At 39.6% G+C, this 26,512-nt stretch overlaps 1 protein-coding gene across 8 annotated transcripts in view; it reads right to left on the bottom strand.

Annotated features, from left to right (window-relative positions):
- Window positions 1–26,512, bottom strand: part of adgrl3.1 (adhesion G protein-coupled receptor L3.1) — a 200,303-nt gene that overhangs the window by 84,367 nt on the left and 89,424 nt on the right. The window lies entirely within an intron of this gene.

Here is a 26,512-nt window from a genome sequence, read left to right as displayed (position 1 = left end):
TCTGAGAAAGTTTGGCCTCTTCTATCTCAGAGCAATGCAGACAAACGTGTTCATGCATATGTTGCAAGTAAAGTTGATTACTGCAGTGCTCTTCTTAAAACTACACATCTTCTACAAGTTGTACAAAATGCAGTAGCACAAGTCCACAAAAACAAGAAACAGAAAGCTCATCATCATCATTGTCGTTAACCGCTTAATCCAGATAGGGTCGCGGTAGCAGTTGGGAGAGCAGAGAATCCCAGATGACCCTATTGCGCCCCCAAACTTCTTCCAGCTCATTCCCAGGGACCCCAAGCTGCTCCCAGGCCAACTTGCAGATATAATCCCTCCAGCGGGTCCTAGGACGACCCCAGGGCCTTATCCCGGTAGGCCATGCCTGGTACACCCTCACTGAGAGGCGTCCAGGAGGCATCCAAATCAAATCAAATCAAATCAAATTTATTTGTATAGCGCTTTTTACAACGAATGTTGTCACAAAGCAGCTTCACAGAATTCCAGAAAAGACAAAGTTTTAACAAGAATGCCAGGGGCAACAGTGGCAAGGAAAAATTCCCTCAGAACTGAGGAAGAAACCTTGGGAGGAACCAGGCTCAACAGGGGGGACCCATCCTCTTCTGGTCAAACTACCTACAAGTGATTATACTACTAATATTAATAGCAGTAGTATTGGTAGAAGGAATAGCTAGGAGTCTATGAGACTATCAGTGTAGGGAATCAATTATGACGTCAAGATTTTTTGCTGCTGAACCAGGTGTAACTGGAAAGTCGGCGAGATTTAAAATTAAATCTGGTAGTTTATTTCTTGCTAATTTTGGACCCAGAAGGAGAACCTCTGTTTTGTTACTGTTTAGTAGGAGGAACTTCTGTGACATCCAGCCTTTTCACGTCTTTTACACAGTCCTCTATTTTCTTTAATCTGCATTTGTCATCAGGCTTGGCTGATATGTACAGTTGCGTATCGTCTGCATAACAATGAAAGTTAATGCCATGGCTACTTATAACTGTGCCTAACGGTAACATGTATAGAGTAAATAATAAAGGTCCTAAAATAGAGTCCTGCGGAACTCCAAATCTTACCTTTGAATAACTGGAAGATAAATTATTTACATTAACAAACTGATAACGTTCTGTTAGGTAAGATTCAAACCATGATAGGGCTGTCCCTGTGACTCCAACCATGTTTTCTAACCTTTATAGGAGAATATTGTGGTCTATTGTATCAAAAGCTGTGCTGAGGTCAAGTAGCACTAACAGGGATACGTAGCCTTGATCAGAGGCAAGAAGAAGATCATTAGTTATCTTAACTAGAGCTGTCTCAGTGCTGTGATGTGGCCTGAATCCAGATTGAAATTTTTCATATATATGGTTCTTATGTAGATATGAACTAAATTAGATGCCCGAACCACCTTAGCTGGCTCCTCTCAGTGCAGAGGAGTAGCAGCTCTACTCCGAGCTCCTCACGGATGGCCAAGCTCCTCACCCTATCAAATAGAGTGTAGCCCACCACCCTGTGAAGAAAGCTCATTTCCGCCGCTTGTATTTGCAATCTCATTCTTTTGGTCATTACCCACAGCTCATGACCATAGGTGACGGTCGGGATGTAGAGTAACCAGTAAACAGAGAGCTTTGCCTTATGGATCAGCTCCCTCTTCACCACTACAGTCTGGTACAGTGACCGCATTACTGCTGCCGCCTGTCCCAGCCTGTGGCCGATCTCACAAGCCCTCTTCCGATCACTCGTGAACAAGACACAGAGATACTTAAACTCCTCCACCTGGGGCAAGTCCTTTCCCCTTACCTGGAGTGGGCATGCCATCCTTTTCTGGGCTAAGACCATGGACTCAGATTTGGAGGTGCTGATCCGCATACCAACCGCTTCACACTTGGATGCAAACCACTGCAGTGAGTGCTGAAGGCAATCATGTGATTCAGTCAAAAGAACATCGTCTGCAAACAGCAGAGATGCCACCCTCCAGCCTCCACACATAATGCCCTCCTGACCTTGGCTATGCCTTGATACCCTGTCCATGAATATCATGAACAGGAGTGGAGACAGGGCACAACCCTGCCAGAGCCCAATGCTTATACTTAAAGGGTCCGACTTAATGCTGAGTATATGAACACAGCTCTCACTCTAGGAATACAGAGATCGAATGGCCCGGAGCAGTAGCCCCGGTACCCCATATTCCCGGGGGACCTCCCACAAGATATTTCAGGGAACCCAGTTGTAAGCCTTCTCCAAATCCACAAAACACATGTAGACTGGGTTGGCAAACTCCAATGCCCCCTGGTCCATTGTTCCATGTCTGGGACGGAATCCACATTGTCCCTCCTCAATCTGAGGTTCAACTATCGGTTGGAGTCTCCTTTGCAGCACCTTGGCATAGACTTTCCCAGGGAGGCTGTGTAGTGTGATACCCCAATAGTTGGCACACACCCTCTGGTCCCCTTTTTTAAAAATGGGGACCACCACCCCAGTCTGCCAGTCCAAGGATACTGTTCCTGAGGTCTATGCAATATTGCAGAGGCGCGTCAGCCACGACAGCCCCACAATATCCAGAGCCTTAAGCATCTCCGGATGAATGTCATCCATCCCCGGTGCCTTTCCACTGAAGAGCTTGCCAACTACCTCAGTGACATCCACCAGGGAAATGGTCTCCCAGATTAAGGAGTTCCTCACAGTGCTCCTTCCACCGACCGACAATATTCTTATTTGAAGTCAGAGTTTCTCCACCATTCTTCACCATTCGGGTTTAGATCGGGCAGGCCGTTCTTTCCAATCACGCCTCTCCAGGTCTTTCAGTCATTGCCAACATGAGCATTGAAGCCCCCCAATAAGACTATGGAGTCTGTAGGTGGGACCCTTTCCAGAACCCCGCCGACTCGCTCCAAGACGACCAAATACTCTGAGCTGTTGTTTGGTGCATAAGCACACACAACAGTCAGAGATTTCCTCTCTGCGATTTTAATTCGCATTGAGGCGACCTTCTCGTCCACCGGGACAAACTCCAACTGCACAGCCGCCAGCCGGGGACTCATGAGTATCCCCAATCCCGCCTGGCGCCTCTCATCCTGTGCAACCCCTGAGTAGGAGAGGGTCCAACCCCTTTCAAGGAGTTTTGTTCCAGAGCCAACACTGTGGGTGGAGGTGAGCCCAACTATATCTAGTTGGTACCTCTCAACCTCCCGCACAAGCTCCGGCTCCCACTGCCTGTGCAGCACTGCACCGCAGAAAGCTCATATCACTCCCATTTAGAAAGAACTGCACTGGCTACCTGTATCTTTCAGATTTTAAAGTTCTGTTACTAGCTGTTGAGGCTCTACATGACCTTAAATCACTAGCTTATATCACAGTATGCCCATCTGTTTATGTTCTAGCAGTGATCTTAGATCTGCAGATCCTGACCTTCTGGAAATACCTTCCATAAAATACCAAAAGTGTGGAGAGACGCCTCTCTGTTAATACGCTTCTAAACTGTGAAACTCAATTCCACCTTTTATTAGACAGTCAAGCTCAGTGATCACTTTTAAGAAACATCTGAAAATATATCTCTTAAATGTGGGGTTTAAATAAAATTATTTAATACTAAATAATACTATTTAGTATTTATCTTTTTAATTGGATCTGTGTCTTGTATGATTTATAAATTAATACTCAGTTTCTTCTATCACTGTTAAGCTTCATGACATGTCTAAGAACTCTGAGCTGCCACAGGCATGTAAAATGCTCTGTAATTAAATATATTATTACATTTTGTTGTTTACATGTTTATACTACATTCTTTTATTATAGAAAACTGGCTTTCCTGGATATTGACTATTTAAAGTCTTCAATCTATACAGTTGTAGGTAAAAATTTGGGCACCCCTGGCCAAATTACATATTTTGTGGATTTTTGGCGTGAAAAGAAAAGTAAGATAACATCTACAGAAAAGTGTGATGACATTTTTTTTTAATTGCAAAAAAAAACAATTATGGCATGTGAAAAGGTTTAGACACCTTGCTAATTTAGTGCTTGCTAACACCTCCTTTGGTACATATCACAGCTTGCACACACAGTAATTCTGCAAGTGACATTGTGACAGTACACTTGTGATCTTGCTTTTTCTTTTGCTGATATTCGGTGGAATCCCTTTTTCCATTTAGCCATGTAATGTTTTCTGTGCCACTGGTTGTCACACAACCCCAAAGTATAATACAGGGAGATTCACTTGAAAAAAGCCCCAAATATTCTGTAATAACTCTCGCTAGGACGAAGCAATGTGCTCCTCAATATATAAAGCTTCAAACAATTCAGGCGCTGTGACGTTTATCCTCCGTTTGCAACTTCCGGGTACATACACCCATAACCGTTCATGTGTCTCATGTGTCCTGAAGAAAACAGACATCACTTCCAGCATCCCATGTAACGCTACCGATTACACAGACGTCAAGGTATGTAGCATATTTTTTTGATTCCAATTCCTTCATCCTAACAGGTAGTTACAGCAGAATATTCAGGGCCTCTTTCAAGTGAATTTCCCTGTAGATCCACCATCATGTTTAACCACTGACAAGGCTCTTTTCATGTAATGCTGCTCCTTTCTGTCTCCAGACAAATCTTTAGTGGTTGTGACTTCCATTCTTACTATTCTTACTTAATCGGTCCACAGCACGTTTCTAAATTGTCTCTGGCCTATCTAGATGTTGCTTGGCATACTTCAGATGCTGACCCTTGTAATGAGTTTGCAGGTAAAGTTTCCTTCTGATGTCTCTTCCATGCAGATCACTGTCAGCCCCTCAGCTGACAGTCCATGACTGAAGTGCCCTTAAGCTAACCCCCTAACCCCCAATTGCTCCCCGGGCACAGTGGATAGGGCTGCCCACTGCTCCGGGCAAGTGAGCTCACTGGCCCCTAGTGTGTGTTCACTAATGTGCATGTATGTGGGTGTTTCACTGCACAGATGGATTAAATGCGGATGTCTAATTCCACAGTGTGCAAACATAGTTGGCTGATGGTTCTGAAAAAGAAATGTTTGTGTCAGTGGCAGGTCTTTCTCGGTCATATGAGGGTTGTGTTTTGCCTTTCTGGACAGCATATGAAATGTTCAAAGAGTTTTCTTGGTCTTCTAGATTTTGCCTTGACTTTCACAGTTCCACTTCACTGCCATTTCTGGACAGTGGAAATTGCAAGCTGGTTTTTCTAGCCTTCCCTTACTTAATGTAGAAAAACATCCTCGAGATCAGACTTGTGGAATTCTCAACAGCTGACAGTTTCTAATAACAACTGAGCCCTTGAAAAAAAGGTATATGTGACATTCTTTGTGAAAAATATATGTATGGTATGTCTTTGTTTGATTTAAAATAAAGGGCTCAATAAGACATAATTATAGTTTGGTTTCTTAATATAAAATTCTGCACAAAATAAAATAGATAACTTGGTCCAAAAAAATAGGTGGATGGTAAACCCTCACTGGAAGGGCTCAATTCCTGACCTGCCTAAGCAGTTTACTAAGTTCTGAGATTTTACAACTGAAATGATGTCCAAACTTTTCCACATGCCACACTTACTATTTTTTAAGTTGATCATATAGAAAGTAACTGTGCATTAGTATTTGCAAAAAAGAGTTTTCACGCAAAATTGTGAAAAATAGCACCGCATGGTATGGGCAAACTCTACTGTTAAATGAGTCCAGAGTTCAGGTTCAGAGCATGTTTAGAGTTCGGGTGGGTGGAATGTGTTATGTGCTATGAGGGTGCTTTTTTTCAGGCCCGAGCTGCATTTCTGATAAAAAATAGAGATGTCCTCTCTTCTGTTCTCCATTTAAGTGTCAAAGTGCTCCCTCTTCTCCTCCCTCTCTCCTTCTCTCCCTGTCTCTCTCTCTCTCTCCAGCATCTCTGCGGTTTGGGGGATGACTGAGCAAGCCAGGTGTCTGGAGAGAGTGTGTACTCGTGTGTGTGTGTGTGTGTCCTGCAAGTCGTTGGGGAGGGTGTGTTTTGACAGGCCAGAATCGTAAGTGCAGGGACTGCAGAGAGACAAAGATAAATGGTGTTTAAACGGAATCTCACCTCACCCCCCCACCCCACTAACCCTCCTGAAAAAAGACACACACACACACACACACACACACACACACACACTGCAGATGATGTAGTGGAGAGTCAGTGGAGCTGTATGACAGCGGTTTATTGATGTAGGCTTGAGCAGGAAGTATCGGAAGTGACATGGGACATGAAAGTTCATCCCTACAAGGAGAAGCCAGACTAAACAGTCGTATTGGAGTTATGTGTAACATACACACATGTTTGTTTTTATACAATGTAAGGACATGCCCATATATGTGTTATATGGTTGCTGTCATAATAAAGCCTTGTGACTTGATATTTACATTTTTTTTTTACATTTGGTCAACCAATTTTTTAACATTTCCATATGTTAAGTTCCATGGATCCATTTATTATGTTTCAAAGTAAGCTGGAATTAAACATCATTTCCTTTAAGTTTACAAAGTTAATAATATGTGTTCCCTTCTCTTATGGGACCCTTACCATTTGGGACCTATGTACAGTACTGTAAATATACTGTCATATGTAAAAGTTTAGGGGCTCTTGGTTAAATAACATGAAAAATGTTGTGTTTCTTCACATCCTCTGTAGAGGAGGTGTGAAAATACTTCTGCACATTTACTGTTTGCTTGCTCAATTTAACACAAATAACATAAACATAACATAAATAAATGTGCACTAAAATGTGCAGAAAAGTGCCATATTTATTCCCTTATTTTCACTTAGAAAATAAACATATTTGGCTATTGGTATTCATATTTTTGCAAGCAACTATATGTTGTGGCCACTAGCGTGGAGTCCACTAATAGGTGGTAATAATTGGTTGAGGGAGGGTATCACCTGGGACCGTGTACAAGTTGCGTAGTGTGTGGCAATTAAGCAGCGAGTTAGTCCGATTTATAGCAGTCTCCTGAGGCTGAGTTGTATACAAGATAACTTTAATACACAATAGGAAATATATTAAACAAACAAACAAACAAACCAAAGTAATTTACAGCACCCAACCCAAACCATCAAACATCAAACCGAGTGAGTGATCAAAACACCACACAAGTAAAGTCCATCAACTACTTTGCAGCTTTTAGTTTTGGTGTCTCAATAAGTAGGTGGTAGAACAGTTCACATAGAAGGCTATAGTAGTTTGTGATGGAGAAGCAAATGGCGGCCAGTGCTAGCGGCTAATGGTGTGGTTGAGTGAAGCGGGAATGATGTGCCAGGAGGCCCAAGTAAGTCCCAACTTCAGCAACCCAAAACCGTCTAGGGCATATAAAATCTCCTTAACAGGCAGCAAACACACAGTTTCCTATCAAGGAGATAACCAGCATGGAGGATGTGCCACCTGGAAACAATTCCCTCAGTACCACCTGCTTGGCTTCTTCTATTTATACACAGCCCAAGGACGCCTCTCTACTGACCCCATGAAGATGGGAAGAGAAACTGCAGCAAGATTTATCTAGAGCCCTACTGACAGATAACCAGTTTGGTTACAATGTAATAAGAACATATAGATAATATGAAAACTATAGGAAACATGCAGCATTGCAATTAATCACATTATTTTCTAGAGTTAACCATAGAATGTGTCTTACATGCAAAATTTTGACCCTAAGGAAAGATTTTATTTTCTGTTTAAAGAGTGGAACATTCAGTTGTAGTTACATAAGTGGATAAAAAAGCTTCATCAGGATGTATTTATTACTTTCAATAATTCAACAACATTATCATCACTGTGTGAATGCAGTGTTAGCATGATCCTAAAGCATGACAGTCAGATTTCCACATCACTGTTTCATCAGTTTTCACTACTGACATACCGGGAGAGCAACAGTGGTTGCATTTTCTAATTAATGAGCGTATATCATATATACAGTCAATGGTCGACTCCTTTGTGATTGTAGCCTCTTGTTCATACAGCTTGTGTAACTCTTGTTAAAGTGGAGTCTCTGAAGGGGAACTGCGGTTAATGTTGTTTGCAGGATGTTGATCTATCCAAAGTTCTCCCGCAAGTACTGTCCCGTGTAATCTAGTCTGCTAAAGATGTTAAAGGTGTCATGGATTTTAGCTCAGTAACACAGCGTGTGAGCAGCTGGGCTTCAGCCTGAATTAGCTCTGACAGTTTGAAGCATCAACCTGGAAAAATGCATTTACAACATTTAAAAAGTGGTGTTAATAATTTATTGTGTTAATGTGGTATTGATGCATTAACTTCCACAGCCTCAAAGAAAACACATTAAACTGCACATGAAAGAAAAAACTTCTCTAACAAAGGCTCTGTTTTCAGACATAAAATCAATTTGCATGCCAAACTGTGAAAACACTGTGAATTATCTGAAATGTGTGAAAGAGTAATCTAATTCTTTCGCAGGTCCTACGCCAGAAAAGCTGCCGGACGAGGTGTTAAGCCCCAGGATGGTCTGAGGCAAATGCATCCTGAGGGGTTAAGAGTTATGACGAGTGTGAGGGAGAGAAGACAGACAGTAAGTTCTCTTACAGAAAAGACTAACACACATAAATTCATGATGACAAAGAACTAAACATTCACACACTCACTCTATAGCCGTCTGTGTTTCCTCTCTATCTGCCTCTTTTGTTCTCTCCTACTGTCTTTCCCTCACTCTTTGCATGTCTCACTCACATCACTCACTCTCCAACCCTCTTTCATCCTTGACCTCGCTCTCCTTCTCCGACTTTCTCTCTAATTCACTTTTTGTCTTGCTCTCTCTCTCTCGCTCCCTCTCTGTAACTCTATCTACCTGTGTCTTTCTCTTTCACTTATCATCTCTCTATCTCTTTGTGTATTTCTCTCGATCCCTCTGACAGTCTCTGCCTCTGTCTCTCTTCTCTCTTTCTTTCTCTCTCTGTCTCTCTTACATTTCCTCCCTCTCTCTCTCTCATACACTCACTTTCTCTGTATCACTTACTCTCTCTCAGTCTCTCACCATCTCTCTCTTTATGACTCTCCCTCTTTTTCCTTATATTTAAGGAAAATCTTTCTCTCTCTCTCACACACACACACACACACACACACACTATTTTCCCTCTCTTTCTGTCTCTCTCTCTTTCTTGTTATTTTGTGGTTTGTTGGGGAGGAGAACGCACTGGATGCCACAGTGACAGGTAGAAAGGTGTATCAGGAAGGAGTGTAGGAGGAGGGGCAGATGGGTGAAAAAAAGAGGGTGAGACTCACCCTGAACATAAGGCATATCTGGTGTGGGTGTGTGTGTGTGTGTGTGTGTGTGTGTGTGTGTGTGCGCGTGTGTGTGTGTGTGTGTGTGTGTTGAACACATTTATGCACAAAGCAAAACCACCAACAATGGGGATTTTCCATCACATTCAAGTAAGGCTAAGCTTCCTCTCTAAGGAAAGACAAAAATCACAAATCATTTATTCATTACTTTTGTGGTTAAACCTTAAATTTTTCAGCTGTTGTCTGTAATAACACAATCATTTTCTAATTTAAATTCATTACTCATCACACACAGTTCATTGAGGCAAGCAGAGAAATTCTATTGAATGTGTAGATTCCAAACTTTCAATTTGTATATTGTAGAAACATATTTATGGTTGTACTTGTTCAAGCCTTCAAGCATTGTGGAAAGGAATGCTATTCAATTTCTTTTTTCAAAACAAGTGGGGCTCAAAAAGTGCAGTATTGCTAATTATGCAATTGTATAATCACTATGGCTGTCAAATTTGTGAAAAACATATCAATGAGGTGTCAATGTGGCAACAAAATGTTAGAGATTTTTAAATATATTTTTTCTAGTTTCACCCTTCAAACAATCTGTAGAAAAACCAAATATATTTTTAAGTGATACCTACAACACCTTCATCAGTGTCTGTGGAAGAACTAAAGAAATTGATGAAAAGCAAACTAACAAAATCAACAGCAAAGTGGAAAACTACAGTTCCCCTCGAGACCTTCCACCACAAGAATCCATGAGCTGTATGTACACGAGCAAGAGGTTACAAAGACCCAGAGGAATCATTGATTGTTTGTGTATTTGTGTATATTGAACTATTATTATGATGGACTTATCTACTAATTATTGAGTTCAGATGTGTCTGCTAACAGCTGCGTAAAATTAAGCAAACAGCAACACAACCTTCATCAACAAACACTGGCCGCTGGTCAGCCTATGAAAACTGCTGTGTGAGATCTGCCACTGTCTGCCAAGCGCTGAAAGGTGTAAAGTAAAAATCTGCAATTGGATTCTGTAGCACTGGAAATGTATTCTCTGGTGTGATGAGTCATGCTTCACTATATCTAGCAGTCTGATGTGTGAAGCTGGGGTTGACGAATGCCAGAAGAATGCTACCTACTGGAATGAATAGGGCCAACAGTAATGTTTGGTGGAGGAGGCATAATAGTTTGGGGCTGTTTTCCAATATGGGGCTGTTTTGGGCTCCTTAATTTCTATGAAGGACAACATTAATGCTACAGCATCCAAAAACTGGAACATGTAATGCGAGCCAGGCCTTCTTGTCCAGCATCAGTGCCCAATCTCACAAATGCTCTTTAGACTGAATGGGGACAAGTCTCGCAGACACTCTCCAGCAGCTTGTGGAAAATCTTGAGGTTAGTAGCAAAGTGGAGACCAACTCCATATTAATGAGTACGGTTTTGGAATAGGATGTTCAACAAGCTCATATATATATATATATATATATATATATATATATATATATATATATAGTCTCAAACACAAACTACACATCAATGCTGAATACTGTAAAAGACTCTGCAAGTTTACCCACAAGACTTCACCATTTAAAGAAATCAAAGGGAAAAGCCATCATATAATAATTTACTTTCATTTGTTTAATGATTTGCTGTTTTTTTTTGCATAGAAGTTTTTATCAGAGTCACTTTAATGTTTCATTTCTGAATCTTGATTAACTACACAAAATTTATCTTAATTATTTTAATTGTTTGATCACATAGTAAAAACATTTTAAACCTGATGTAATTTAAATCAGACTTAGCAAAATCATATTCATTAATTTGGACTTCACAATTTGGTATAGTAAGACCTGTACTTAGCCAACAGTTCAACTTAAGTGGGCTTTGGTAAACTTTTAGCATAAATCTAACAAACATAATCCAACAGACAAGAGACATCCCAATGCAAAATAGCAAACATAGAGTTAGCATATTCCCCATGGTGCATTAATCAACACTGTATTATAAACTGTATTATAATGCTGATTAATGAAATATAAATATTAACATTTTTTGCATAATGCCCATGTCGCTCATGTACATACATCTGAGTTTAGGGGTTTTCAAAAGGGAGTTACATTCTGTTAGACAAGGAAATGCATGGGAAGAAGCAGAAACCCCAACAGCAGTGAAACCCCCAACAGCAGGTGTTGAACTCCATACATTCACACAAAGGCAGGAAGTTACAGTTTTAGCAACATTAACACATGCGTCTACACTGCAAATCAGATCGCCAAAACATTCCTCTGATCGACAAACATTACTATCTGACTGTGAGTCACATTTAAACATTGTCAAAACCTTTCCACCTCTCTCAAACTAAGCTTTTTAGAGTGTAGGTACTTTTTCTACAAAATCTTGGGCATAAAAAGCTCAAGCACTGACTACGAAGAGGAAATAAGAATAATACTCCTTTAATAGTACTCATATGTCCCTTCTGTTCCCATTTACATTTTGCTTTCTTTTAAGTCTACGTGAGCTCAGGATTATAAACAGTTATTCAGGATTATTTTGTGGGTATAAATTAAATACAATATGCAACGTAAGCCAAAATCATTCTACATCATGGTGAAGCTTAGAAAATACACAAATGAAACGTCCTTCAATGTTCAGGCAAATGACTATGACAATATAGTTACATGGCTAAGAATGCCCTTATCAAGTGTAAGAACAATAATTCAGAAGTATTAAACAACCGGAGTTGTAGTGAACCTTCCTGGAAGAAGATCAATGGATGTTGAAAAAAAAAAAACTGTTTTTTTGCAAATATTCACTCATTTTGAATTTGATGACTGCAACACGTTTCAAAGAAGTTGGGACAGGGGCATGTTTATCACTGTGTTACATCATCTTTCCTTTTAACAACACTCAATAAGCGTTTGGGAACTGAGGACACTAATTGTTGAAGCTTTGTAGGTGGAATTCTTTCCCATTCTTGCTTGATGTGCAACTTCAGTTGTTCAACAGTCCGGGGTCTCCGTTGTCGTATTTTGCGCTTCATAATGCGCCACACATTTTCAATGGGAGACAGATCTGGACTGCAGGCAGGCCAGTCTAGTACCCACACTCTTTTACTATGAAGCCATGCTGTTGTAACACGTGCAGAATGTGGCTTGGCATTGTCTTGCTGAAATAAGCAGGACGTCCCTGAAAAAGACGTTGCTTGGATGGCAGCATATGTTGCTCCAAAACCTGTATGTACCTTTCAGCATTAATGGGGCCTTCACAGATGTGCAAGTTACCCATGCCATGGGCACTAACACACCCCCACACCATCAGAGATGCTGGCTTTTGAACTTTGCGCTGATAACATTTGGGACAGATCTTTTCCTCTTTGGCCCGGAGGACACGACGTCCATGATTTCCAAAAACACTTTGAAATGTGGGCTCATCAGACCACAGGACACTTTTCCACTTTGCATCAGTCCATCTCAGATGTGCTCGGGCTTTTGTTGCCTCTCTCCCAACTTCTTTGGAACGTGTTGCAGGCATCAAATTAAAAATGAGTGAATATTTGTTTGAACATTAAACATCTTGTCTTTGTAGTGTATTTAATTGAATATAGGTTGAAAAGGATTTGCAAATCATCGTATTCTGTTTTTATTTATGTTTTACACAACGTCCCAACTTCACTGGAATTGGGGTTGTACATTGAACCCCTTGCATATCCCATGTTTCTACTGTAAATTCACATCAGTTCCTTACAATTTACTCAAAATAAAACAAGCAATCTGACACCATAGTGCTATGAATAATGATCAATTATGTGAGAGTATGCTTTTCTGAGCATATTCCAGATATCATTAGCACTTTAAAAACACCACCTGCATGTTTCATTACAATGAGAGCATAATTAGTAGCGTTTAATTGGATTTAGTTTAGTGCAGTTTGTGAAACACTGAATAAATATCAATTAAGTTGTAGACTGTACAAAGAATAATAAATTGTAAGTGTATTATATTCCTTATAGTATTCATTTAGCAGTATTTATATTACGTAGCATTACAGGTTCTATTTTGTCTATTTTTTTGTTTTATTTTTTTACCGTATAGACATGAACACTATATAACTCTGAAGAAATAAAAGTAGGACCAAATAAAGCAAGTGCATGTCTAAGATTAAAGATTTAAAATAAGGCAGTTTGAAATATGGGGCACCTGAACATTAAGGCGATGTAATGCGAGGCATCCACAAACGGCCACTCAAGCGCTATATAAAGGGCAAAGAAGTGAAATAAATGGACTGCCTCTTTAACAATCTTAAGGAAAAGATGGTTCTCCTTCATTAGGCTGTATTCCTGTCGTCGGCAGCAGCTTATTATGAAGATGTAGTGATCCACGTTTCCCCTCTCATCTCCTTTCATTGCTTTTTCTGTCTCTCTTATCCCTCCCTCCTCCCTTCTCTCCTCCTCTCTCCTTCCCGCGCTCTCGATCAGTGGTAAATGTGCTGGTGATTTTAAAGGGCCGCTGTGTGAAATGAAAGCGTTTCCTGTTTCTATTTCTGTAGCTGCCTGCGTGAAGGAGCTACTGAAGCACAACTCCGAGCAGCAGAGCGTTCTACAGTGACTAATCTCTCTCTCTCTCTCTTCACTTCTTCTCTCCTCACTGTTTCTCTCGCTGCAGCTATTAAACGACAGGCCAGGCCTTTCATCTCTGGGCCAATCTCTCCATCTCTCCTTGCTTTCCCCCTCGGCCCGCCCGTCTGGTCCACTCCTCTGTGTCTCCAGATTGCCATCTCCATTGTACAACCCACTCAGACACAATAGGAGCGGAGATAGAGGGCAGCTGTGTGTGTGTATGAGCACATATGTGTGAGTGTGTCCATGGAAAAGGGCAGCTTGATTGGCGACTCATCAAAGGAAGTCTCTCTCCTCACTCCATCTAGGGCAACACGGCCAAGTAAGTCAAAGAGGTCAAAGTTCATTTCTCGTCCATTGCAAAAAAGCAGATTCAAGGGCAGAGCCACTGGCAACATTACAGGAGACTGTTTTGATTTGAAGCTTCATTTGTCCTCTCTATCTTAAGAACTAAAGATATTTCAAAATCTGCTCACATATTCACTACACTGTAAACACTTTGGCTTTAAATATCCAATAGTGTATTCAAAGAACTAAAAATGTGCCTTAAAGCCTTCCCATCTAACAGGGTTACTGGAGGAACCACATTTCAGTTCTAGGTTGTTGGAGGAACAACCTTTTCTTTGTGCAAGCCTCCAAGAACCTTTATTGGTCCCTATTTATAAGTCTTAAAGACGCCCTTTAAGCCTTTTGACTTAGTTTTAACTAGGAATGTGCATTCTGACTAACCTGTAGAAGTTAATAAACGGGTATCATGGTAATCACAGGAAAGGAAAAAGCAACAACAAAATGATAAAAAAAAAAAAAAAACAGATTTTGGCCATATTTAGCTTATTTCTGTAGTTCCTATATTTTAGATGATTGCACTGAAGATATGAAATATGAAAACATGTTTTATCACTCAAAAACAGCCATAAAAAAATCAATAGATTTTAGAGGTGTTAACAAGCTGACACTAATCAGGACAATATTGCGGTTGTCATACACAAGGAGTTTCCTTCTCAGTGATCAATATTAGCCTAATAGTAAACCCATTTAAAAAAATTTAAAAGCTTAATTACCTAATTAACTATTCAATGATTTAAACTTTCATAAAAAACATTTAAAAATCCATGATGCTGTGGAGTCTTAGCATTATAATACAATGACTTGTTAAGATAAGATAAGTTCTTTATTAGTCCCATAGTGGGGAAATTCTCAGTATTACAGCTGCAAAGGGACAGCAATGAAAAAAGAGAATTAACAAGCAAGTAATTAACTTTAAGTACTTAACAAATAATATGAAAAATATAAACTCTGTCCTTCAAATAAAGAATTATAAATAAATTAAAAAACTAAGATATTTACATTCACATGATTCACATGGAGTTTTGCACATGATGTACTGTTTTATATCACACTTGGGACCGTGAGGAGTTACAATATAAACAATTATAATTGCTAAAGAATAACTAAAGAGTATTTACACTATAGAGATTTTTTTAAACATTGCACATGAAGTGTTGATTATATTACACACAGGAAAAGGTGATAAAATCACAGCTTATATTCTGTAGGTGTGTGAGGTCCACTGGGGGGTGGAGGGGGTTCTACTGGGAGCAGTACTAGTTGTACAATCTAAGAGCAACAGGAAGGAAGGACCTGCGAAAGCATTCCTTCACACATTTGGGGCCCCAAACCTTTGAACAGCAGTGGGAGACCTTATCACAGAACTGTTTCACAGTGCTAGTTCATCACACTAATTTGTCTCAATTACAACCAGCTCCAACCAAGGTCCCACTGGATACAAAAAAAATAGGGATGACCTGATCCAGGTCTGACCAGTGACATGGCAACCTCTACTGTCATGCGTCATCACTGGTTTCCATCTGCTGGGCTATTATATTTCTTTCATTGACCAGATAGCAGACATGTCCATGACAGCCATATTTTTGTTGTAAAACCACAGCACAGCAAGTCCACAGCAAGTGTCAGATGGGTGTATTTAATACAAGTTTGCTTTCTGTGGTAGCATGAAAAAACGGGGAGTGTATGGAATTTAACTATCTATCTATCTGTCAACACTGATGTGGACCGACAACAGAAACCATTATGAAGTGTGCAAGTTGCTTCTTTGGTCATGTGATCTATGCCCTCCTCCACATCGTCTACTGTGAAAAACAAGTAGCCAATGCAGTTTTCCTGTACTGCTCCAAGGCGCCAAGTTGTGCACTGCATCCCTGTCCAATCCTGCTCTAATACGGAATATTCAAATCACCCAGACTGCTGTCTGATGATTTCACAGGCATATAACTAGACTGGCAAATCTTCTTGGGCTTTTAAACAAACATAATCCTGTAAAATACGCTTTTGCCCACACAGAGGCTGGAAACAATGTCACCTTGCTGATCGCAACCAATCAGGATTCAATGTCATGGCAACAGCCCTGGGAGAGTGGTAGAGAACCGCTGCTGCGGTTCTCAGGCAGTTCAACTCTGCAGCTAAGCTGCTAAGCTGACATTCAAATTTGCATGCAATATACACCTTCCCTAAATAGACATGTAGGCATGATTTACTCTCTCTCTATATATATAGATACACAAGCCCAATTCCAATGAAGTTGGGACGTTGTGTAAAACAAATAAAAACAGAAGACGATGATTTGCAAATGCTTTTCATCCTATATTCAATTGAACATGATACAAAGACGAGATATTTAATGTTCAAACGGATCAACTTTATTGTTTTTTGCAAATATTCACTCATTTTGAATTTGATGCCTGCAACACGTTCCAAAGAAGTTGGGACAGAGGCAACAAAAGACTGGAAAAGTTAAGGAATGCTCAAAAAACACCTGTTTGAAACATTCCACAGGTGAACAGGTTAATTAGAAACAAGTGAGTGTCATGACTGGGCATAAAGGGAGCATCCACTTTGTGAACAACAGTGTGAGCAAATAGTCTAACAGTTTAAGAACAATGTTTCTCAATGTGCAATTGCAAGGAATTTAGGGATTAGGGATTTCATCATCTACAGTCCATAATATTATCTAAAGATTCAGAGAATCTGGAGAAATCTCTGGAGCAACAAATGCTGCCATCCAAGCAATGTCTTACTCAGGGACGTCCTGCTTATTTCAGCAAGACAATGCCAAGCCACATTCTGCACGTGTTACAACAGCGTGGCTTCATAGTAAAAGAGTGCGGGTACTAGACTGGCCTGCCTGCAGTCTGTCTCCCATTAAAAATGTGTGGAACATTATGAAGCGCAAAATACAACAATGGAGACCCCGGACTGTTGAGCAACTGAAGTTGTACATCAAGCAAGAATGGGAAAGAATTCCACCTACAAAGCTTCAACAATTAGTGTCCTCAGTTCCCAAATGCTTACTGAGTGTTGTAAAAGAAAAGGTGATGTAACACAGTGGTAAACATGCCCCTGTCCCAACTTCTTTGGAATGTGTTGCAGGCATCAAATTCAAAATGAGTGAATATTTGCAAAAAACAATAAAGTTTATCCGTTTGAACATTAAATGTCTTGTCTTTGTATCATGTTCAATTGAATATAGGTTGAAAAGCGTTTTACACAATGTCCCAACTTCATTGGAATTGGCGATTATATATATATAATACTCTGCAAAGGTTTTAGCGACCAGAGAACATTACACATATCTGGGCAGTAAGCACTGATGTACTCAGAAAAACACTAATATTGCATTTAACAGTAGTGATTTTATTTATGTCACTGTTCATTTAACCATTTCCAAACCTTCCTACTAGCAGCTCAGCATTTATTTGTATATACCCACAAATTTGCAACCACCTAGCAATGCTCTAGCAACATCTTACAAACAACCTGGTACTATAGTAATAGCTGTGTCAAACCAACATTAACTTTACCCTTTTAGTTACTACTCCCACTTTAATTATTTATTTATGTTTGTTTGTTTATTTATTTATTTATTTAATCATGTGTATATGTGTTCACTGCCAGCCCACAAGTACTGGATATCAGTATTGGCCTAGAGTTCCAATATCAGTGCATCCCTAACTGATATGATTCTGATATCACTGTGTATCAATGGTTGGTGAACTATATGCAAATGTTTGAATATCCATGGTCAAATGACATTTTGTTAATGTGCTATGTGGGGAAAAAATAGGGGTGCCCAAACTTTTACATATGAGTGCATATACTATAACAGATAGACTGTCAGTAACTTATACACAGTAGGAAAAAAATACAGAATCTAGATTACTGCATGTATCAAAATAACATAACACCCACTTAAAAGATAAATGGAAATTGAATGATGACACAGATAGGAGACCTATGGAGGCATATATAGAGTGAAAAAAGTCTTCGTGAAAGGAAAGAGAGAACGCAAAGCCCACCCCTGTCTCTCACACCTCTTATCAGTAGTAACAGCTCAGGTCCCCTTGGTGAGGTTACTGGTATAATTCTTACACCTATCCCATCAGATCTACAAGGAATGACTGTGGCATATTCATCCATCTTCTGTCAGCAGTCTCAAGTGTACGTGCGTTCATGCATGCATATGCGAGTGTGTAGCGTGCTAGACAATCAGCTAACCATGACTATTAGAGCTAGACCTTCAGTTTGGTCCAAACTGTTTGGCAAAAGTCATCCAAATAACTAATGATAATGCTAAGTTCTGCTGGTGCCCTGAAATGAGACATTTTTTTTCTGTTGAAAGACATCTGTGATGAAAGGGAAGGAAAAAAACACAATTTAGTTTTTGTATAGTGTGTTTTAACCAACCCCGCGAGCCTGAGGGAGAAGCGGCTTAGAAAATGTGTGTGTGTGTGTGTGTGTGTTTTAACCAAGATTTGGAGAAGAAGGGGTTGTTTTCTGGGCATTAATTCTATATTCAAATAAGAAAACTCGTTGGCTGACAAGAACCACACTGTGTGATACTCTGTATAGTTCAAAATGCCTGCAGTGGACAACAGCACTGTGAGACTGTATAGAGTAACGTAACAGATCAGTGCTCAGAATGCATATAAACAACACTTCACTAGTTTAAATATAATCAAATACAACTTTCAAAATCATTTATCATGCTTGGAATCAAGTTTACCTATTCATAAACTGACTGTTGAAAAAAGACCTCACTTGTAACATTAGCTGAGGTAAAAGACCATTAGCACTGTGTGTTTATCTATAAGACTAGCGTTTTTCTCAATATAGCTTTAATTTAACGTAGTAATGATGCTGAGCATAGTGATGTGCTGGGAATTTGAAACATACTCAAGAGTGACCGTGTGCTGCCACGTGTCGATGTGGAATGTCAGCACCGCTAATGTACCTTCTGTCACTACCTGATCTAGGTATCCTCTGCCTGATTTGGACCACGCATGCTCACACCTGTACCCCACATGCCTGTATTTTTATGAGATCGTATTAGTGGAATAGCTTGGGGTGTCTGATGCTGAACCGCTCTATATGCAGTCTCATTCACTTTAATAAGTTTAAAAATAAGTTTAATAAGAAAAAATAAGTTTAATACTACTTAGGTTTCTTTGTATGGGTAAAAACATTCAGGTTAGAGTACAATGAGATGAGAGCGGTACAGACAAAAACCTCTATTAATATGATTTTTGGTTTAGCATGAGATCATGTCTTCTCAAAAGTCTCTATCTCTATATATGAGCCAATTAAGTAAAATAATCTGAATTCAAATCAGCCAAATATGGTAGTAAATGCTAATAAATGGTCACATTTCAGTTGTAAGCGCACTCATACAAACGATACAATATGTTTGTATGTCCTGGTAACTCAAACAACTGGCAACTAACTTTACAACTAATAGGCCACTGCATTGTACTGTTTTTGTGATATTGGTCCCATTGATTGAAAATCAAAGTGCAACTGGAAGACTCTACTCCCACTCCTAATCACGCTAGTGGTTAATCTGATGTGTAAGGCCTTCAGTTCAGCCCCCCCCCAAAAAAAACAATGGGAGAAATAGCTTGAGCTAGAGTATTACTAAAATTTTGCAGAGTCTAAACACAAGAAGAATCATGTCTGTATTTAATAGAAAATAACTAAAATGACTGGTTTTAGCTATCTGAGACCATTAAGATGTCTACTGCTACTGTTGGCAATGGCTAACCTTATAAGCCTTCTAGGCCTCCAGAGAATGTTGTGCTTTTGTTTATTTTTATAGATAACAGGAAGTCATTCAGTGTATGAAATAATAAACAAATCTATTTGAGATTTACGGAGCCCCGCTGGTGATATCCTGTATAAATAAAACTAATGTTTGGCCACAACTTAGTAAAGCATGAGAACAATATCCTAATCCATGACCACAACTTAGTAACCAATGATCTGATTCCCACACCTTACTAAGTTGTGACCATACATTATTTTTATTTACAAAGGATTTCGCCAGCAGGGCTCCGTAGAGATAATTATAAATGAGTTGTGTGTTTTAGTGTTATAATGTTAAATACCGATGCTAAGAATCATGTTGTGGTGGGTATAAGTTTACATTGCTTCTTAGTTACAATGTAAACTGTTCATTTCTGGTTAAGGTATGTTAAGGTATGGTGGGAAAGATCTGTACAGTTATACCACCTTTATTGTAATTTAACAGTTTCACTAGTTCAACTAGCTAATCTGACCATAGCAATAACAGTGTTAAAATCATTAAAATATACATAAAGGACTGTAAAATAAAGATAACCACAGTTGTGTCACAGTCTATGTAAATGAACAAAAGCAGTCTTAAAATACAGTAAATATAAGTTTTACAGAAAGCAGTGATTTTTAAATCCATACTGACCTGTATTTTAAAAAAAGTAGTTTGAAAACAATACATTTACTGTTTTATTTTATGTTCATTGCTCATCTATTATATATATATATATATATATATATATATATATATACACACACACACACACACACACACACACACACACACACACACACACGCACACACACGCACACACACACACACACACACTCATCGGCCACTTTATTAGGTACATCTTGCTAGTAAAAGGTTGGACCCTCTTTTGCCTTCAGAACTGCCTTAATTCTTCATTGCATACTTTGAACAAGGTGCTGGAAACACTCCTCAGAGATTTTGGTCCATATTGACATGATAGCGTCATGCAGTTGCTGCAGATTTGTCGGCTGCACATCTATGATGCAAATCTCCCATTCCACCACATCCCACAGGTGCTCTATTGGATTGAGATCTGGTGACTGTGGAGGCCACTGGAGCAACAATACTCAGGTAGGCTGCGGCATTTAAACAATGTGTGCCAAGAAAATATCCCCCACACCACTACACCACCACCAGCAGCCTGAACCGCTGATACAACGCAGGATGGATCCATGCTTTCATGTTGTTTATGCCAAATTCTAACCCTACCATCTGAATGTCGTAGCTGAAATTGAGACTCGTCAGACCAGGCAACATTTTTCCAATCTTCTATTTTCCAATTTCAGTGAGCCCGTGCGAATTGTAGTCCTAGTTTCCTGTTCTTAGCTGACAGGAGTGGCACCCAGTGTGATCATCTGCTGCTGTAGTCCATCTTCTTCAAGGTTCGACATGTTGTGCGTTCAGAGATGGTATTCTCCATTCCTTGCTTGTAATAATTGGTTATTTGAGTTACTGTTGCCTTTCTATCATCTCGAACCAGTCTGCCCATTCTCCTCTGATCTCTATATTTATATATACATATAAATATAAGCTTATTCTGAAATTCATGCTTGTAACTTGTAATTTGCAAATATCAGTTCATGGAAATAATGGATCTTGTTTTCTCTGAGCCAAAAAAGTATAGGACCATCCAGACTGTTACCAGCGCAAAGTTCAAAAGCCAGGGTCTGTCATGGTGTGTTCATTAGTGCCCATGGCAGGGGTAACTTGCACATCTGTGAAAGGACCATTAACACTAAAGATATATACACATTTTGGAGCAACTTATTCTGCTTTTTAGATGCCCTCTTTTTCAAGGATGACATGCAACATGACAAGACGCTACAATGGCCTGCCTGTCTCGTACTGGAAATGTGTGGTGCATTATGAAGTGAAACAAATTACAACAAAGGCCCTGTAAGGCTGGGCAGCTGTAGATTTGTAAAACTGAAGAGTGGCAATAAATTCTGTTTGTCTGGATTGAGTATATATTTACAAAGGACAGTTAAGGTAGAACATCAAATAATGTGTTTGTTTTCAATTGAACAGAACATACAGAATTTAATGATCACTGCTTTCTGTTTCCATTAGAACTTTTCCAACTTTTTTAGCACTGGGCTTGAATATGAGTGTGTATATATATGAGTGTATGCACTCATGGCTACATTACTGATTGATCTGTGTGTGAGACTCTCCACTAACAGTGCCAGGTGCATCCTTGTTCGTGCAGATCAGTCTAAATAAAGTTTTCCCTGTGTGCTGTGTATTGTAATTGGCTGTAGTGAAGATTCTAACACAGTGTAAGACATTCACTCATTTAATAAAGAACAGAATAGAACTGCACTCTCTTCTAACGGAGCACATAGGCTATTCCACTTAACCCACCCTCTGTGCCTATCTCAGCATATTACGTTACTATCAGACCGACTAGAAAGGCTTTAAAAGTGAGTGTGTTGGTGCGAAAGAGAGGGAGAGAGACAGTGAGAGAGAGAATGTGTTGAGTGCATGTGCAAAGCAGATTAAATTTCTATCACTTCTTTAAGTCAGACTTATGTAAAAGTGTCTTTAAATGGAGGAAAGTGTGTGTGTGTGTGTGTGTGTTCATTTTTCTAAGTGTGTACACGCTCAGCAGAGCGGAACAAATTTAATTCCAATCACTCTTTTAAGTGAAGCTTTTTAATGTATCTTCGTAAGCGCATGTGTGCAAGAGGGAAGAGAGAGAATGCCTGAGCAACAGACAGAGAAAAGAGAAATAAATAAATAATTAGGAAAGCAAGAGCAAGTGAGACGAGAGAGAGAACAAAGAGAGAGGGGAGAGAAGGAGAAAGATATATAGAGAAAGAAAGAGAAAGCAAGAGCAAATGAGAGAGACAGAGAGAAAGAAGAGAAAAATGAAGAGATACAGAGGAAAAAATAATAGAGAAAATGAACAACAAAGACAGATAGAGAGCAAGAAAATACAAAGAGAAGGAGAGAATTAAAACTAAGAAGAGAATTAAAAAGAGAAACAGAGGGAGAGAGAGTAGCGAGAAAATAGAAAGAGAGAAAGAAGTAGAGAAAGAAAGAAGTAATAAAGAGAGAATGCGAGAATGAGTAAGACAGAGTGAGAGAGAAGGAAGCATAAAAAGAGAAGCGAGAGAAAGGAGAGAGAATGGGACCAAGAGAAAGTGTGGGGAGACAGGAGAGTGAGGGAAGGAGAAAGAGTGAGAAACAAATATACATATAAAGAAGACAGAAGAGCCAAAGTATGTGTGAGAGAGAAAGAGAGTATGTAGTCGACTATCAGAGACCCAGTGCATTCGCTGTATATTTTAGCGTACATGCGATGAACACTATAAACTTCAATGTATACCTCAATGCAGCTGGCTTAATAAAGTAGTAATAGAAGATGTTGTAAAAGTCTGGAGTGAGACGACACAGACACATCTCCTTAGAGCAGGAACACACACAGCATACAAGTTTTCTATACAAATGCCAATTCTCCTAATAAAAATAATGGAGAAAACTTACATTAGTAATTCTGATGTTAGAGTTCTTCAAGCTTTACTTCCTCCGATCATCAAAATCACTGCATCCGTGAAGCATAGCAGGTAATCACAACCTGAATGTCTGTCTTTGATGGTTCAGCCTCAGTAATTTTCACTATTACAAATATATACTATTGCAAACATACTATATATGTAGATATGCATAATCTATATACACAATCTTAGCAACTAAGGTAAATATAAACTCATGTATCTCATAATTGAGAGAAATCCTGAGTACAAACAGCTCTCCAACAAAATGTCCATCTTCAGGGCTGCATGCTTATATTTTAGGTACCAGCAGCTCCCTTCAAAAGCTAGGCCTATGACATACGAAGCCTTATTATTCAGTAACTACAGAGACTGCAATGCAAAATAGCTGAGTTATTCTTAGGTTACAGAAGTCTGTAGTAAAAATTTGGGCCTGTCAACCGGCCCTGTGCCTTTAACGAAATGGCGAGCAGTTTATCTGTTATCCACCTTAGCAGAGAGCTTGGCTCTTTTCTGTGTAAGTAGCTAAACAGACATAGGAAACACTTTTATTACAGGAAACTTGTTAGCCATGACAAACTGCTGTGTAGCATGCTGGTCAATTTGTGACAAATAAAACGTTGGAAAGTCAACCATTAAAATGCTTTGTTGACGGCTCCTGCACACGACTCCATGTTAATCAATTACACATCTTAAGTACAGCTGGTATTTTGTTCATAGGGTTTGCATTTAGTTTTTTTTTGTCATGTTTTTTGTATAAAGCTTCAAACTGTGCTTCTATAGTGTTTGAAAGCCTTTTGGTTGCACCGTTCATGCTCATTGATCGGTTCACTACGTAGCAAACACAAATACAGTGAATCTTGAATGAGATAACAAGTGAACCATTTCGAATGCAGCTTTCGGGGGACAAAAAGGGAGAAAAAGGGAGAGAAAGTGAAGAGGCAAGAGAGAGAGAGTAAGACAGTGAGGGAGAGAGGACAGAGAGTGTGGGAAAGAGAGAAAGGTAGAGAGAGACTCACTTTGCAGGGTAAATTTAATCTTTATCAATCCTCTCAGATTCTTTTTGTTCCTGCTTTACGTTTAATTCTCTCATCCTTCTCATTCGTGTGACCTCAGAGACAACTGATTCCTCACAGTTCTACTTCACGCTATGGAAAAGCTATGCAGTCTCACTTCCTGGCATACAGCAGCTTCTCAATCTATATTTTGCACATCTAGGACTGGGTACTGTTCAAATTTGTTCAATATCATTGTATATTCTATAAATGTCAACTGGCTCAAAAATGCAATTCCCCTAGTTTGTATACCAAGTGTTCAAATATATTAAAATTTTATATAAGCTGCTTTTCAAGAAGGGGGGGAACTGTCACTTCACAGCAAGAAGGCCCTGGGTTCGATTTCCGGCCGGTCGATCAGGATCCTATCTGTGTGGAGTTTGTATGTTCTTCCTGTGTCTCGTGGGTTTCCTCCCACAGTCCACAGACATGCAGTCAGGCCTGCTGGACATGCTAAATTGACCTTGGTGCGATGACTGGTGGGATATGCTCCAACCACACCCCAGCCTCGACTCAGAAGGAACAGCAGTGTGTTTTTCAAGAAGGTAATTGCAGTAAACACCATCAATGTTATGTGCTCTAAATCTTTATTGTGCAACCCCAAAGCTCAGTGGTCCTCAGTCTGGAGGTGTGAGATGGCTGTCTAAAAGGCCAGTTAGGCTTATTTTTACATACGTTGGAGAATTACTTTCCCGTCATTATAGATAACATTCCTTTAAAGCTTGCTAAACCTTCTGCGTCACAAAATACACCAATATAATGGGCGTTTCTGATAAAATATCAAATATCATACCTTATAAACTGGCTACTCAGTACAATACAGTAAGTATACAATACAGTAACTGTCAGGGAGCAAAAACTAGTGCAGAAGCATTTCAAAAGTGTCCAAATGCAGCCAAAACTGAATCTAGCAGGCTGCTTTCTATGCTAAGCTTCAAAGAGTTGTTGTCTTTGTATTGCTTTACAGGTGAACTGTGGGCGCAGCTTTTAAATATTAATGAAACGCTGATCAGATTGATCTAATTAAAACCCAAACTGCACATAGCTGGTGTGGTTATATCAATATTCTCTTTGATATGGCTATTAGACGTGCTCTGATCTGCATTAGCTTAGCGAACTAACACTCCCACTCTAATCACACACACATGCATGCACATGCAGCTTTGATCCTAAGGATGTTAATACACTAGTACAGTCATTAGCAAGAGGCTACAAAGACACACACACCCACACCTCTGGAGCTTCAAACCAAGGTGAGCTGGAGCTCTACCTTAAAAAGGAGGCCAAGCTATATTAAAGACATTCACAAAATATTAGGTACCAGTCTTTGCCACGAATGTTGTAATCCTTTGTTCCTGTCAGTTACACATTGATTCGATTAATTTAAATCTTACCAGATCAGGTGTTACTCTTTGATAGGGACACAGGCATTTTGTGGGTACTGTAGGCATTTTATGGGTACTGTGGACCACTGATGTAAAACCAAAACTTATTGCCTCATTGTATACTTTAATATTCATAACTTCAAATCCATTTAGAACAGTATCTACTTTATATTTCCACAGTATTTAATAATATTCAAGGAGTCTTGGCTCCACTCAGTATTTCTTCCTCATGCTCTTGGCGAACATTTCCTGCCACCATTGACCTTGGCTGGCCCATTAAGGGTCTGGACCTGGATTCTGCAACTGCTTTACCGGACTGGACAAACTGTGAGGTTTTTCACCCCTTCTGAAGAGGGGAGGACTTGATATAATGTAATAAACATTGATACAATGTTTATGTTTGAGTCTGACCAATATTTATGTTGGCCAATGTTTTCTGCTGTCATAGACCCCTGGTTTCATCCCTGGTTTCATCCCTGGTTTCATCCCTGATAATTACTGACATTTTGGATGCAGCATAACCGAGATTCAAATTTGCTATCTTTCATAAATA

This window comes from Pygocentrus nattereri, chromosome 22 (genome assembly GCF_015220715.1).
Source record: "Pygocentrus nattereri isolate fPygNat1 chromosome 22, fPygNat1.pri, whole genome shotgun sequence".
NCBI lineage: Eukaryota > Metazoa > Chordata > Actinopteri > Characiformes > Serrasalmidae > Pygocentrus > Pygocentrus nattereri.
Note: the sequence above shows the minus strand (reverse complement) of the source record. Positions and strands in the feature narration are given on the sequence as shown.